The sequence below is a fragment of the Durio zibethinus genome, chromosome 8 (assembly GCF_047325235.1).
Source record: "Durio zibethinus cultivar Kanyao isolate XHJ-2024 chromosome 8, ASM4732523v1, whole genome shotgun sequence".
In the NCBI taxonomy this organism is placed as follows: domain Eukaryota; kingdom Viridiplantae; phylum Streptophyta; class Magnoliopsida; order Malvales; family Malvaceae; genus Durio; species Durio zibethinus.
This window is the reverse complement of record NC_143169.1, coordinates 6,156,173-6,172,669: the sequence shown is the minus strand read 5'-3', so window position 1 is coordinate 6,172,669 and position 16,497 is coordinate 6,156,173. Positions and strand designations below refer to the sequence as shown.

The 16,497-nt window shown below is 33.8% G+C and overlaps 1 non-coding gene across 1 annotated transcript; it reads left to right on the top strand.

Annotated features, from left to right (window-relative positions):
- The first annotated feature begins 2,111 nt into the window (after positions 1-2,111).
- On the top strand, positions 2,112-2,218 carry LOC149517348 (small nucleolar RNA R71). The gene has a single exon (XR_016344348.1). It is a non-coding gene; the product is annotated as a small nucleolar RNA R71 (small nucleolar RNA).
- The last annotated feature ends 14,279 nt before the right edge of the window (positions 2,219-16,497 follow it).

Genomic DNA, 16,497 nt, shown 5'->3' with positions numbered 1-16,497 from the left:
ACTTAAACAAAAAGATTAAAGCAGACATATCCTAAAAATAAAAAAAGCATAACCATTAAAGTAGAACTTGGTTTACCTCCCAAGCAACATTAGTTTTGGTTAGGCTTGACTATCCTTAAATCCATGTAGAATCATCTTACCCTTTTAAAGGGACCTTAGCTTCTTACCACCTTATTTATGGTATGACATAAACAGATTTAGTTTAAAAAGGTGGGCTAACTCTTTTAGCAAGGATCACATAAACTAAGTGGGATTGACATGACTAAAGCTAAGGTTTGCTAAGTGTTTTAGAGGGTTAGGAGGCTTATCTAATAGGTTAAACTCTTTTAAGGTTTCTTTTACCTTGATTGCATTACCACCTTCTTTATCTCTTATCTCACCATAACCTGTGGATATAAATTGCAACTTTTGTGTCTAAACCTAAAGGTAATGCTAGCCTCATCCACATCTAATAGGGCTTTGGCAATGAATAGAAAACGTCTACCTAAAACTAATAAAGCCTCATCATCTTCCATGTCTAAAACAGTAAAATCCATAAGGAAAACATATTTTTCAACTTTCACTAAGACATTCTTCAACATCCCTCATGGTAACTTAGCAAATTAATCAGCAAACTTAATGTTGAATTGAATAGGTTTTAGCTCTCCATAACCTAGTTGCACAAAACCATTAATTGGTATTAAATTTATGCTTAAACCAAGATCATAAAAAGCATAAAAAATGTTAACTTTCCAATTTTGCAAGGTATAGTAAAATTTGCAAGGTAGAGTAAAACTCTTTAGATCTTTTAGCTTTTTAAGTAAAAGCTATTGAAGTTGTTTCTTTTAATGCCTTGAGTAGTTCTTTTTGAATAGGCCTTGAGCTAGATGGTTTTATATTAAAACATTACCTATACATTTTGATAGTCATCCTAAGCCTTGGCTGAACTTCTTTTTATACCTTTTCTTCTTTTTGAAGATTTTTTTCTTGGGGATCATCTTTTGGTGTTACCCTTACTCCTTAGTTATTTAAGGTAGAATCACCTTGGCCTATCTCTTTATATTCAAGCTGAATGCTCTCTAATAGTCTCTTTTTATTTGTAGCAGCATTTACCTTTCTTCAAGAAACCCTACAATATACTCCTTCAGATCCTCTTTATAATCCATCTCAACATTCATTTTTTTAGGGTTTTCTTCATGGGTTTCAACATCTTCAAGTGCCTCCAATGCTATGGGATCAAAACTTTCTAGCATTTTTTTACCAAATCTCAAAGTTATTCATCATCTAGAATATCCTTCTTTCTGATAAAATCAACTTTAGGTTGTTTTAAAAAGCTAAGTAGGTTTACTAGTATGGGTTCGTCATCTTCTCCATCAAAATCATCCATCCTAACATCTCTGAAAGAATATATTACATTACATCCCTCATTAGCTTATCTTTTTACGTTGGTTTTAGTGTTACTTGGTAAGGTACTTATTAGGTGATTTGCTATAGCTTGGGCAACTTGACCTATTTGGTTTTCTAGGTTTTTTATTGATATAATTTGACTTTGGATGTTGGCATTGTTGGCTTGTATTAATTGGGTCAACGTATCCTTAAAGGTGGGTTTCTTTTGTTAGGGTGGATTATAATTGATAGATTGGGGTGGTAGTTGTTGGTTTGGTTGGTTCTAAAAAAAGTTTGGGTGGTTTGACCAACTAGAATTGTAGGTATTGCTATAAAAATTGTTGCTTGGTTTGTTTTGTTGATGTATTGGATTGGTTTTACCTTATATTGTCATTTTTAAGAGGAATGGGGTCCTTCACATATATCACCAGATACAAAAAGACTTTGTATGGCATTAACAGGTTTGGCTTGTGATTGGTTTCCTAGGGCTTCATTTTTTTTTTTGTAAGGGTAGCTAATTGGAAGTTAATGGAAGTAATAGCATCAACTTTAAATAAACCAGCAGACCTTTTACTAACCTTTCTTTCCATGCCCCATAGGTAATTATTGGTAGCCATCGCTTCTATTAGCTCATTAGCCTTCTTAAAAGTTTTGCTCATTATAGCTTCTCTAATAGTTGAATATAAAGTGGTTTTCATAGGTGTGTAAGACCATTCTAAAATATCTGAATTTGGAGCCACTGGGGTAAACCATGATGTGGCTACTTTCTTAGAAACTCTTTGAATAGTTCCCATCCATTATATTAAGTTTCACCATCAGTCTATAAAAAAATGGTGATCTCATTCCTTAGTTTTACAGTCTTTGCTAATGGGAAAAATTTTGCTAAGAATTTTTAAACCAAATCATCCCATGTTGTAATTGAGCCAAATGGTAAAAAGGACAACCAACTTTTCACTATCCCTAAGGGAAAAAGGAAACAATCTTAGTCTTATAGCTTCATCAGAGACACCATTGTAATGAAAAGTATCATATAATTCAAGAAAATTAGAAAGATGGAGATTTGGGTCATCGCTTGGTGGTCCTCCAAACTGTATAGAAGTTTAGACCATTTGTATAATCAAAAGCTTTATCTCGAAGTTATTAGCTTGAATAGCTATCATTCTAATGGATGGTTGAAAACCATCTACATTGTGAATTGCATGATCCTTCAAAGTTCTTTGCCCTTCATTATTTTCATTTGCCATTGGAGTAGGTGCTATTGGTGTTGATTGTTCTTTTCTTCTTTTTCTAAAGGTTCTCTCTATCTCTTAATCAACTTGAGCTAAGTAATACCTTTTTATCTATGCATGCAAGTAAGAAAAGATCAAAGAAAAGCAAAAGAAAAGTAAATAAAGAAAAAAAATGGTTTAGATTATAAAAGCTTAGGAATTCTTTTTTGATATTGTGAACCCTACTATAATCCCTGACAATGGCACCAAAAACTTGATTGTTGCTTTTTTGTATAAAGCCTGCAATTACACAGATCAAGTAATAAACAAAGTATTCCAAGTATCATCTTCTTAGGGATTATAGAAAATAATGTTGGGTTGATCACAATTACCACTGGCAAAAGGCTAAGATCTTATATCTAAACAAGTAAGAATTTAAAGTTTTAAAGTTACATGGATCAAGATTAAAGGCAATGTATGGTAGGGTTCTTAACTTAACCAACTATCACTTAGGAAGTAAAAGATTAATGCCAACAACTAATCCTAAAGTCAAGAATTAAAAGATTGTAAAAGAATTAAAGATTGCAAAGAAAAAATCCTTAAGAATACTGAGTTGCTTTTGAAGAAATAAGGATTGCATGAAAGAAATTAAAGAACAAGAAAGATAAGTGTAGCTAAATCTTGCAAAGAAAATAATGAAACCTAGATCTTGAATATAAAATGGTTGTGCTAAAATTAAAGAAACCAAGACACAAGATTTGCAAACTTTAAAAACAAGAAAAAATATCTTTGAATGAAAATACTAGATTGAAAAAGAATTTAAAGAACAAAGCTTGGTTATTGGCAAATTTATCACCAAAGCCAATAACTTTACTAAAAAAAATAAATAAACTAAATAAACTTAGAAACTAAAAGAAAAACAAAATGAGAAGTGGGGATGATGGAATGAGGGAATGGCCTCCTTATTTATAGAATGGGATTCGACCAAAAGGTGGGAAATTACAAGATGTATTTTCAAATTCAAACTTTAAGTGATAAGTTTTATCTTTATCTTCAGCGTTGCATGAAAAAGATGAACTCTTCAATCTTCAAAGCCTTGGCCAAACATGATGATCATCTTGGCCATTGATCTTCACTTGATGAAATCTTAATGAATCATCTCCTTAGGTTTGGCTAAAATGGATTTCAAGAGAAGATAAATTGCTTTTTATCCAAACTCTTGATCTTCAAAGAGATAAAGTCCTTTTCCAAGCAAACTCTTCAAGGCTAAGCAAAAGACTCATGATTGACTTCAAACTCCTCTTGGCTAAATAGATTGAGCTTGGAAAGTCCAAATTCTTAAAAAATTTCCTTCTTCCTTGCATAGTCGAATGCAGTAGAGTCATTGTGCAAGTCATTCTCTTCATCTCTAAGCAAAGGAAGCATGGTTATCTTGAATTCTCACCTTGGCCGAATGTGAGGGAGTCTAATTGGGCTTGGAAATGCTTGAATATAAACTAAAGGTGGGCAGCATTGTTCTTGTATGGTTGGGCTAAATATGAGTTTTGTATGGTTGCATGCATGGCTTGCATGAAAAATGAGTTTTGAGCTTGGAAAACCTAAAGCCATGAAAATAACATGAAAAGCACAAAAAATTACAAAAAAATCAAAAAATTAAACTTAGCACCATTTTGACTTATGAAATCTCTATAAATTTTGGTGTTATCATTTCTTCTTTGTAGTCGATTCTTGTTTATGGTTTATATATGGATTGTAATTAAAAAAATCATGGGATTTTCATGTAATAGAGAGATTGAATCTGCCAAACAAATCCAATCCTCACTTAATTTCCTATGTTTTGTGCTTGATTATATTGTCCAGTTGATTTTTCAAACATTTCTTCTTTGCAAATTTTCTCTGATTTTTCGATCTTGAATTTGAACTCCAAAATAGATTTGATCCCTTGCAAATTGCATTTGAAGCTTCTCTTTCTTTTATTGCTATATTTATTTCATATTTTTCTTGGTATACTAATTTTAACTTTCAATTCTGTTAGGGGCATTTTTAGATCTAAAGGGCACTCAAGTTATTTTTTTCATTATAGGGCACTCTAGTCATTTTTTCATTAGAGACTATTAGTAGACAACCTAGGGTATTCGAACTTTTGGGCCAACTTGACATATCAAACTAGCGTGACATGTTTGGTGCCATGTTAGCTTGGCCACGTAACTATTATGCCCCACAAGTCCCTCACATTCTGCCTATAAATAGGGACACCTAAGTATTATCATTCTAGTCCCATTCAACTAATACTTTCTTACTTTTCTTTCTTTTCGACCTCCCCTGTATCGATCTCTAACTTAAGCGTCAGAGTGCAAATGCAGGGAACACCCCTTACTTTTACCTTTAATTGCTCTTTTTTATTTCCAATGATTTCAAGGTTTTACCATTCAACTTAGAGCTTAGCATCAGTATTTTAGCACAGCAGGTAGGGGCTTTTATTCATTAGCCAAGCCTAAAATCATGCCACCTAAAATGAGAGCCAATGAGGAAGGAGAGACAGATGTCTTAACTAGAATAGAAACACACAATAGCTAGCATATAAAATCATTTGCCTTACAATATGTAGGTCTAACCATGGAATAATTCCAAGCTTTGACCGAGCATAAACAAGCTCTCAAACAAATTTTACAAACCATAACTCCAACCTAACCCTTAAAGGTAACCGATCTAGTCATCTCTAGCCGATAGGCTACAAAAAAATGATTAAGTAACAAAAAAGTTGAAACGTCCTCAGCCTTTAGGGATGAAGAACATGCTATCTTGGTTGTCCATCATTATCCTAGCCATAATTTAACTCATGCCACAACCTTAAAATCAAAACAAATTGACCTAGAACCCCAAAAGAGTAAAAACCTGGAAGCCCAAATGTAGGCCATGGAAAAAGAGTTAAAATGAAAGGCTATTGCTTTTGAGGATGAGCTAAAGTTCTTAGGAACCTTACCCTTCACTGAAGATACTGACAGGGCCATGCCCCTAAGGCATTCAAGATGTCAGCCTTGGAAACTTATGATGATATATTTGATCCTTTTAACTTTCTGAAACTTTATAGAACTAATATAATGATGTAAAGTGCAGATGAAGCATTAATGTGTAAAGGACTGGTCACAACTCTCAAAGGGGTAGCTCAGCCTTGGTATTGTAGCCTCAAGCAAAAGTTAATCACAATGTTTAAAGAGCTCAGCCATTCTTTCATTTCTTATTTTGTCAACAATAGAAAAACCAAAATAATCACACTAAACCTAATATCAATTCATCATAGTAGGAATGAGTATTTGAAAGACTAAGTCATATGTTTTAAGGTAGAGACTCTACAAGTGAAGGACTTAGAGCAAATGGTTGTTGTCACTGCCTTGACAAGTGGACTCAGTGACAAAGAGTTCCACTTTAAGCTAACTTTGTTTTTAGAGCCACCAAAGACTCTGGCCAACATCCTACTTGTGGTTGAGAAGTATATAAATGTTGAAGTTACAATGAGAAATAATCAAAGTGAGAGAGGCTTATCCCTTCTTGTTGATTGGAGAAAAGGCAAAGATTTTTACGATCTTCCTCTAAAATGAAGATGACACAAGGCAAGCAACCCTAACAAGGAAATAAGTTAATTGTATTGAATACCTTTTAAAAGAGGACTCTAATGCCAATTGACAAAAATCGAGAGTTCAAATGGCTAAAGCCACTAAGATAGAATACAATGAGGGATCTAACCAAAAGATGAACCTTCAACAGACACATAGGCCATAAAATCGAGGATTATGTTGATCTCAAGAATGAAATGAAGAATTTGATCAGAAGAGGTTAGCTAGAAAGATTTATGGAGTGGTGAAGATAAGGTCAAAACATGTCAAAATAGGTCAAATTATAGAAAAGGAGACCATAGAGAACTTGTAAGGAATAAGGAGGATAGATTGGATAAAAATATGAGGGAAGCTCAGAGGGATGAACAATAGGAAAAGAAAGGCCAAGCTACCAATAACCGACCAATTGCCAGGGTGATCAATGTAATCACTAGAGGAAACTTTACCTTGGACAAGAGGAAGTTAGGGCCTAGTCATGGCTATTGATTCCTTGACGAAAAAAAAAAGGACTAGAAAGATGAGTCAATCTTTTTTAGCCTAAAAGATTTAGAAGAAATCTAACACCCTTATGATAATGCTGTAGTAATTATAGCTATGGTGTACAACTATGTGGTTAAAAGAATCTTGTTTGATAATGGAAGATCGACTGATGTCTTGTACTACACCACTAAGAAGAAGATGGGTATCAAGGACAACTAACCATAGTCGATCACTACTACTTTGATTGAATTCAAGAATGAGCAAGTGTTGATAAAGGGGACTATTAAACTCTCGATCTTCTTAAGAATTAAGCCAAAAATGGTCACTTCGATCATAGAGTTCATGGTCATGTATGTCCCATCACCTACAATATAATATTGCACTGACCTACTCAATTTGTTATATGACTTGTAGGCTTGACTCCTTACCTAATAGTAAAGTTCTCGACACCTCACGGCATTGGAGAAGTTAGGGGAGACCAATCCACAACATGACAATGCTATGTTACGACGATGAAGGAAGGACTAGGAAGTAAATTAAAAGTTTGGCTAGGACCAAAGAAAAAAAAAAGAAGCAACAAAGATTGAAGAGAAACAAAAAAGCAAGGGTAAGTAATAACAATTGTAGAATCTGACCTGAGAGAAGCACTCTTAAGTCACTCTAAGTTTTTAAGCTCTATACCTGTATAAGCTATATTTTGCATAATTTTTGGATAGAATTTACAAAGATCAAGCTCTTAAGCTGGCATACAAGTGTTAATAGGACCAAGTTAACAAGCTGGTTGAATGAGAAATGAAATGAAAACATATTTTTATTTAGCTTTATACTTCTACTACTTATCATCTCACTAACAATGAACTAACTATTGCATCGGGATCTGTCCTCACAAGAAATAGTCTTGACCTAATTGAACAAAAAAACTAATTGATCAAAGACCTGAGATAGATGAAAACTAGCCTAAACCAGTGGAAGACCTCGTGTCTATACCATTTTGGGAGAATAACCTAGAAAAATGTATGAAAATTAGGGTTAAACTCTACCATAAAAAAGAATTAATTCAACTCTTGAGAAATAATGTTGACTTATGTGCTTGGACACTATTCAACATGCCTAAGATCGATACCATGGTGATGGTCTATAGATTACACACCAACTTGAACATGAAATCAATTCAGTAAAAGAAGAGGACCTTTACTCCAAAAAGGTAAAAGGCTATTGAGGAAAAAGTCAATAAGCTATTACAAGTAAGCTTGATCAAGAAGGTCCATTACCTGGATAGCTAATATGGTCATGGTAAAGAAGCATTGCAAAAAATGAAGAATGTAAATTCATTTTGCTAACTTAAACAAAGTCTACCTAAAAGATAGTTTTCCTTTCCCTAGCATAAATCAGTTGGTTAATTATAGTGCTAAACACATCCTTATCAGTTTTATGGATGCCTACTTTAGCTATAATCAAATCAAAATACTAAAAAAAAGATGAGAAAAAATAGCATTCATCATTGAAAAAGGCCTATATTGTTACAAGGTCATACCCTTTAGCCTTAAGAATGTAGGAATGACCTACCAAAGGTTGGTCAATAAGTCTTCAAAAATTAGACTAGATAAAAACATAGAAGTATATGTAGATGACATGATTGTAAAGAGCAAGAGCCCCATCGAACACCTAAAAGACCTGAAAGAGACTTTTAAGACCCTAAGAAAAACATAACATGAGACGAAATTTGAGCAAATATGCATTTGGTGTCACGTTGGGCAAGTTTCTTGGCTATATGATCAACAAAATGAGTATAAAGGCAAATCCAGAAAAGGTTCAAGCCATCTTAAAAATAAAAGCATCGACCTCAGTAAAAGAGGTTTAAAGGTTAATAGGAAGAATATTTGCCTTAAGTAGATTTATGTCCAAATCGACAGAGAGTTACTTGCCATTTTTCAAGACCTTCAAGAACATTACGACTTCAGATGGACACCTTATTGTCAGAAAGCATTTCGAAAGCTCCAAGAGTTTCTCTCTTTTTCTTTCATTCTTTTCAAGTCAAGATCTGACAAGATATTATATTTGTATCTAGTTGCTACTGACTAGGCCATTAGCTCAGTGTTGGTCCAAAAAAAAGAAAAAAACTAAAAGCCAAAATATTTCACGAGTAAAGTGTTGACAAGGCCAAAAATAAACTACACTAGGATAGAGAAACTGGCCTATACAGTAGTCATATTGGTTAGAAAGCTCAAACTATACTTCCAAGCTTACATGATTCATGTATTGACTAACCAACTACTTAGGTAAGTCTTACAAAAACTAGAACTATTAGGTAAACTAATCAAATGATAGTAGAACTCAATGAATACAACTTGCACATGCTTCCTAAGTTAGCTTGACAAATGATACAAAATCCAAAGTCTTGACAGACTTTACTGTGGAATAGACCTTGGCTCAAGCTAACAAGCGGGCTAAAAAAAGCAAAAAAAGTTTAAAAAGAAAAATGTGAAAACTTTCCATAATAGGTCACCTATCAGCCATAATAATGGGGTCGACCTCATTATGATAAGCCTAAAAGGCCTGTAATTTTGATATGCCCTTAAATTCAAATTCAAAGCTTCAAATAATAAAGTTGAATATGAAGAACTAATAGTCGACTTAAGATTGGCAGCTGAGCTAAATGTAAAGAACATCATCATGCACAGTGATTCAAAGCTAGTGGTCAGTCAAAATAATGGTGAGTTTGGACCTAGAGATGAGGGAATAAAGAAATACATTGAAAAAGAGTTAAAATACATTTCCACCTTTTCTAAGGCCAAGGTTAGGAAAATACCAAGGTTAGAAAACACACTGGTAGATTCTTTATCTATGCTTGCCTCAAGGATGATAATAGAGAGTTTAGGCTAGGTCTTGGTAGAAAAACTGACACAAAAGAGCATTGCAAAGAAATTGGTCAAATAGATTGAAAAAAAAAATCATGGATGGCCTTGATCAAGGCATACTTGACTATGAGAGAACTATCTAAAGATAAGGTTTGAGCTAAAGCCCTAACGAGGAAACCTCTTTGGTACACTATAATCAATGAAAAACTCTACAAGAGATCTTTCAGTCTACCCTACCTAAGATGTGTGGATGACAATGAGGCAAACTACATCTTTAGAGAAAAATATGAAGGGATATATAGAAATCACCTTGGATCTCGGCCACTTGCTTACAAGGTACTTAGACAAGGTTACTATTAACCAACTATTAAGAAGAATGTGACCATTCTGGTGAAAAAGTGTAATAAATGCTAAAGATTTTCTTATGTACAAAATCTCCCATCAACCAAATTAGTTCTTATTATTAGTCTTTGGAACTTCATACAATGGGGAATGGACGTCCTCAGACCTTTCACCTTAACCACGGGGTAAAGAAGATTTCTCATGGTAATGGTTGACTATTTCATGAAGTGACTTGAGGTCAAAGCCTTGGCTACAACAACAAAAGTTGAGGTTGAAAAATTTTTTTGAAAAAACATAATTTGTAAATTTGGTCTACCTTGATCCATCATAATGGACAATGGCAAATAATTTGAAAACTCAAGGTTCAAAGAGTGATGTTCTAACTTTCACATCAACTTGAGATTCATGTCGGTAGTCCATCCTCAAACCAATGGCCAGGCAGAGGTGGCCAACAAACAATATTGGAAGCCTTGAAAGAAAGACTAGATGAAGCCAAATGCAAATGGGCCGATGAGCTCTTTAGAGTTTTATGGACTCTAAGGATGACTATAAAAATACTCACAAGAGAAACCTTATTTTCACCTGGCATTTAGGATAGAAGTTGTGGTACTTATAGGGATCGACCTACCAAGCTTAAAGGTCAAGCTTGGATCAGAAAAGGGAAATGATAACGCCATCAAAGCTGACATGGACTTGGTAAAAGAACCAAGAGTTATGGCTCTGACTAGAATAACAACTTACCATCAGAAAATATTTAACTACTATAACAATAAGGTTCGATGTAAAAATCTTAAGAAAGGTAACCTAGTGTTTAGAAAAGTTTAAGTTTCAAGAGTGGATGATCGAGGTGACAAATTAGCCTCAAACTGAGAGGGCCCCTATGTGGTCAAAGAGGTCATTCATGATGTGACCTATAAATTTCAAAATTTGAATGGCAACCCTATACTGAGGACATAGAACACGAACAATCTCACAGTCAACCACCAGTAGCTCGAATAAGATCGAGCAAACACTTGTAAATTAGAAGTTATTGAATAAAGTCTACATTTTGATCACATTTATCATAAAAGTCCTAAAGTTAAACACTGACCGATCTAATTTTAGAATGCTTAATAAACCCAAGTAAAGACTTGCATTAATTTAGATTCTCAAGTTAATTTAATGAATCTTTAAACAATTGCTTAAGTCCTGGTAAGCCCATCTAATTTGAGCAAAGTTACTTTGGTTATTTAGTTAACTTAAGATGTTTAAGCTTGATTAAGCATGATATTCGAGCGAAGACTTTTATTTGATTTGCCAATTAATTAGTTTGTTTAAGCTCAGGCTTTGAACAAGCTAAAAAAAGTAAAATATAGAAAGACAAAAATCTTTCTATTCATTTCATCAAAATTTCTAACGTTACAATGACAAAAATCCATAGTAAGGTAACTTAAAGTCATTACCAAAATTTGACCTCAATCTTCAAAAAAATATACAAAAGGAAACAAAAAGAAAACAACAATAAAAAGGAAAGATCTTTAATCATTAGCATCAGTATCAGCATTAGGAATAGTAGTAGCAACACCTCAGGTGTGAGGGCAACATCTATCTCGACGTCTATAGCCTTGTCTCATAATTCTCTTCCTTTTTCCCTCTCAAACTAAATATGAGGCTTTATTTTCAAATTGGTCAAGCTAATGTGTGAGAGGTCAAGTTTGAGGGTGGCATCTTAAAATTTACTTCATCATTAGCTTGAATGTGACAAGGACACTCATCCTTGAGAACTCCACTAGAAGCTTGGTATATCTCTCAGAAGCTATGAATTGTTTCACCACCGCTTTTTTGCACTCCTCTTTGGCTTTGACCCTGCCTTTCTTCTTTCCTTTTAGCTTAACCTCTAGCTGAGACCTTAGCCTAGCAATCTCAAACTGAGTTTCATTAAGCTTAAGCTTGGCTTGTTCCTTCATCGACTCAGATGAGGGTTTCTCCACCTATATCACTTCAAGCTTGATTGCCATCTTGTGTACCTTTTTATTTGCTCTAGCTTTTTCTTGTATAAGATGGAGAGGTCGAATCATAGATTACCTATGGACTTGTTATTTTTATGGTTCTTCTAGCCTAGACTTCAGGTTTTTCTCTACCTTTCAAGATGTAGGCCACAGCCATATATGTTAGTGTAAGGCTTGACTGGTACAGACATGAGGTTGAGGTAGGAGTTTTCATAAACTGCAAAGTAGAGCTCAAACTTAGAAAATAATAAAACTAAAAAGATTAGTATGAAAATTAAACTAAAATATGACTTACTATTTGAAGAAATCGTAGCCTTAGCAAATCTTCGAGCTACATCGACATTCTCCAATGGGTTATTATGAGAATGTATTTCAAGCTTGTGGAGAACTTCTCCAAGCTAGGCCTTAGGAGGGGAGGCCTCTATTTTTTGTTTTTTGAAGGGAAAAAGAGCTTTTGAGATCTTTTTATGTGTCATCACCTTCTACTTGCCTTTGGTGGCTACAGGAATCCGAGTTAAAGAGCTTGATTGCTTACTTGGGGAGGGGTTTATTGCTTAGTTCCCCTTTAAGATAGAGCCTAGAGCTATACGACTTGCTTCTTTCTGTTTTCTTAGGCTTAGGGATGAATTGCTAAAAGTTGAAATCGTTCAAAGGTTGGGAAGCCATATCTATAAAATGAACTAATAGTTTGAAAAATTAAAGAAAAATAAATACCCTACGAAGTAACATTACACCTACCCTAGTATATAAACTTGTTCACTACTTCAAGGGAGGTAAGCTCTCTTGTGTCTAAGACCAACTCTACCCTGTAAGTGAATTCCAAGATTTTGTCCTAGTTTACAAGATTGAATACTAAGCAAGCAATGGGCACATAATTAAAATTCTCAAGCTGGTTTAAAATTGCCCATACCTCAAACTTGTTATTCTTTTTTTTTTATTATTTCTTTCTAGATATAAAAGAAAAGCATCGTCCAATTCTTTATTGAGCTCAGGCAATCCATGAACAACTTTTTGGTGGGATGTACAATTACGTAGAACCACCTCTTATGATATGGATGCCTTTTTATAGAGAAGAACTCCTAGATAAAGCTAAGGTAGGGAGGATATCTAAACTTCTACAACAAATAATAAATGCTACTATGTACCAAAATGAATTAAAGGGGAGCTAGGTGATAGTTAAATTGTAAAAAAGAAAATTTTCAACAAATAATACATGAAGAGGGAACCTCAAATCGACCACTATTGAATCCCAGTACACCTAGAGCTGGTGATTTTAGAGGGAATTAGAGATCCAACCCTTAATGCTTAGCATTAATATACTATACCTTTCATTTGTAAAATGAAAATTATTTCTTAGAGAATGGACGTGTAAGTAGAAAACATATTAGGGTAGTCCTCAAGGTTAAGCTTGCCTATTAAGTTCTTTATCACGTACTTAAGGACTATTCCTAAAGAGCAAGGGATGTAGAAATAGACCTAACCCAAACCTTTTAAATCTGAGGAGGACTTCTCTTCATCTTCCCTTTTCATGGCCTGGTTATTCTCCTATTTTCACTCCTCCTTAAAATGCCTCTTGTCATTGGAGCATTGACTATCAGAAGACTCGAACTCTTGAGTAGGAATAGGATTTTGAGTTTGAGTAGTGATAGAGAGCACCATAACATCAGAAGAAGAATATAGACTAAAAGATTCATTAAAAAAAAAGGAGTGAGATGGGACATTAGTAAGAGTTGACTCAGGAAAAATGATTAAAGGGTGAATAGCAGAGAAAGAAGCGGAAGGTTGAGAAGGCTAAACCTCAAATGGAGGACCAGTAAAAAAAGGAAGGTTAGTTAAAATAGTATGACTAACTTGAGAGATTAGAAACAGAATAAGTGGATTTTTTAGTTCAATGTCAATGGTAGCACAAAAATCATCCACGTTCAAGACTTGCTATTCTCGAGCATGAGCATTGTCTTCCACCCTCTTCTACTCTTCTTTTGACATTAGGTTCAACCAATATGCCATTCTACTATAGTCACTGCTAGCATTAATCAAAGGGACCCTGTCATCATCATCAATCCTATGGTTAAGTCGATCTTACTTAGGCTATACCCTGAAACTCCTTAAATCTTTAAAACTGGCATTAGTAGAAATGAGAGAGATGGAATATGTACCAAGGTAAGAAAAGGAATAGTAGTTGGAAAGAAAAAAGAACTTTTAGGTTGGAGAGAATTTGAATGCTTTTAGGTCAATAAAAGCAAGTCGAATCGAGAGTAAAAAAGTAGAAAAGTGAAAAATAAAGGTCCCTAATGGGCCATTTATATAGCCAAGCCTCATATCAGATGAATAGCCTAGATCATGCCACATGTTAGATCACCAATAGAAAGCGCTCTTCACCTTCTTTGCTCTGAATTTTATCACCCAAAAACCTTTCACCTCATTAAATGCCATTTTCAAATATCTAAGAGGCAAATCAATCATTTCACCCACTCAAACCGACCAAACCAACCATAGGACCCAAGTAAAAACAATTAAGTGGGACAACTCCCAAATCAACCTTGAGCTAGGTTCAGGGATAAAATTTTAAGAAAATATACAAAGTCTCACAACGGATATGTGAACCTTGCCAATTCACGTAAACCTATTCATCCTTACCTTTGGCCCCTCAATGCGAAACCTACGTTAGTAACTCAAATATAGATCAATTACACATATAACCTAAAGCACATGCTCAAGATTAGGCTAGCACGTCTGGTTGGTAGGTTCCAGGGTAGTCAAGGTTAAACTAAATAATGAGCACATACCTCTCTTGCTTGTCTTTCACATCAGCCTTGTAGACATTCAACTTGGCAAGGTGTGGCCGGATTTTAAACAACTTTTAAAAGCCCTCATTTACAAAAACTGAGGTTGAATTAGCAAATACATGTACTAAAATAAGTTAATTAAGCATCCACCAATTTGATCTCAGACTGTTCAATGGAGGGATAAAATGTTAGTCATTTTTAGATCTAGAGGACACTCTAGTCATTTTCTTCATTAGAGACTGTCAATAGATAGCCAAGGGTATTTTGGACTTTTGGACCAACCTGACATGTTTAGTACCACATTAGCTCAACCATGTCAATATTATGCCCCCAAAACCCCTAATCTTCAGCCTATTAATAAGGACACCTAGGTACTAACTTTCCATTCCTATTCAACTAATACTTTCTTACTTTTCTCTCATTCTAACCTTTATTATACCGATCTCTAACTTGAGCATCAAAGTTTAAATATAGGGAACACCTCTTGCCTTTGCGTTTAACCACTATCTTTTCTTTCTAGTGATTTCAAGGTTTTACTTTTCAGCTCGGAGCTTAGTGCTAACAAATTCTTCCCTAAGATTTGAGTTAGATTTGCTCACATTCATTGTTTGTCAAAAATTTTGATTTTTTTGCCTTTCTTTATTTTTGTTTTCTATTATTAATTTTTCAATTTTTTCCCTTTTTATTAAATAAATAAATAAGGTAAAAAATATAAAAAAAAGTCATGAAAGAAACTAAAAGTGATGGACTTGGAACATTTTTATTTGGGTTTAAGGTCCAGTTCTAAATTTAAGCTTAAGACCTAACAATGAATTTGGGCTCAAGACCCAATTAACAATTAAATTATCTAAAATGAGTTTTGTAATAAATCTTGAGATAAAATTAAATCTAATTTGCACTAAATAACAAAATTTGGATTTTGAAATCAAAGTATTTATTGAGCCCAATTGATGAATTTGATTGAAGTATATTCAAACAAAATTAGCTATTTATAGTTATTCCATTTAGTGTATTTCCTGTGAAACATAAATTATAAGAAGACATAGGCAAATCTAGACTAGTCCTTTATGATAGGGTCCTGGTTAACTCTTTTGCCTTTAACCAATCTCATCATTATCTCTATCATGTTGGACATATACTCTCTTGATTACTTCTGATTTGATCAATTGTTCCTATAATTCTTGTTGCATTTTTTCCATGCTTTGTATTCACATTAATGTTCATTTTTTGTGATTTTGGCTTGCAATTGAGTATTGTAGAATTGATGGATGGATTACCTTAAACTTTCTATTGTTTTATCGATTCCAGTCCTTTTAGACTTTGTTTACCATGAATTAGGAACGTATGCTACTTTAGAAATTATGCCATAAAAGGGAAAATTATTAAGATCATCCTAATATGCTGGTGAGATAATAAATCTTTTCATAAATAAGTATAAGATGATATGTATGCATGTAATGATGAATGAAAGAATCAGTATGAACTAATGCAAAAAAGCTTGAGAACATATATATAATACCCAAATAAATGCAAAATACAACAAAAAATTAAAGAAAAAAAATTCCTAATTAATAATAAAACTTTTTTTTACTATTTCATTATTTCCTTTTTAAAATCTTTTTAGACCATTTTATGGCTTAAAATGATAAAAAAGACTTAAATTTAACAAAAAAATGTAAGCAAGACTTGTTTCTTCATATGTCATAATCTTAGGTACTAAACAATAAGTAGACATGACTCTATGAAGGTTGGTCTTTTAGGTTTTTCTCTATGCTAGGTTACAATGATTCATTAAGCTAAAAGGTTCCCAAATTATTCCTCACTGTCATCCATACTGAATTAGCAAGGCACCCTAA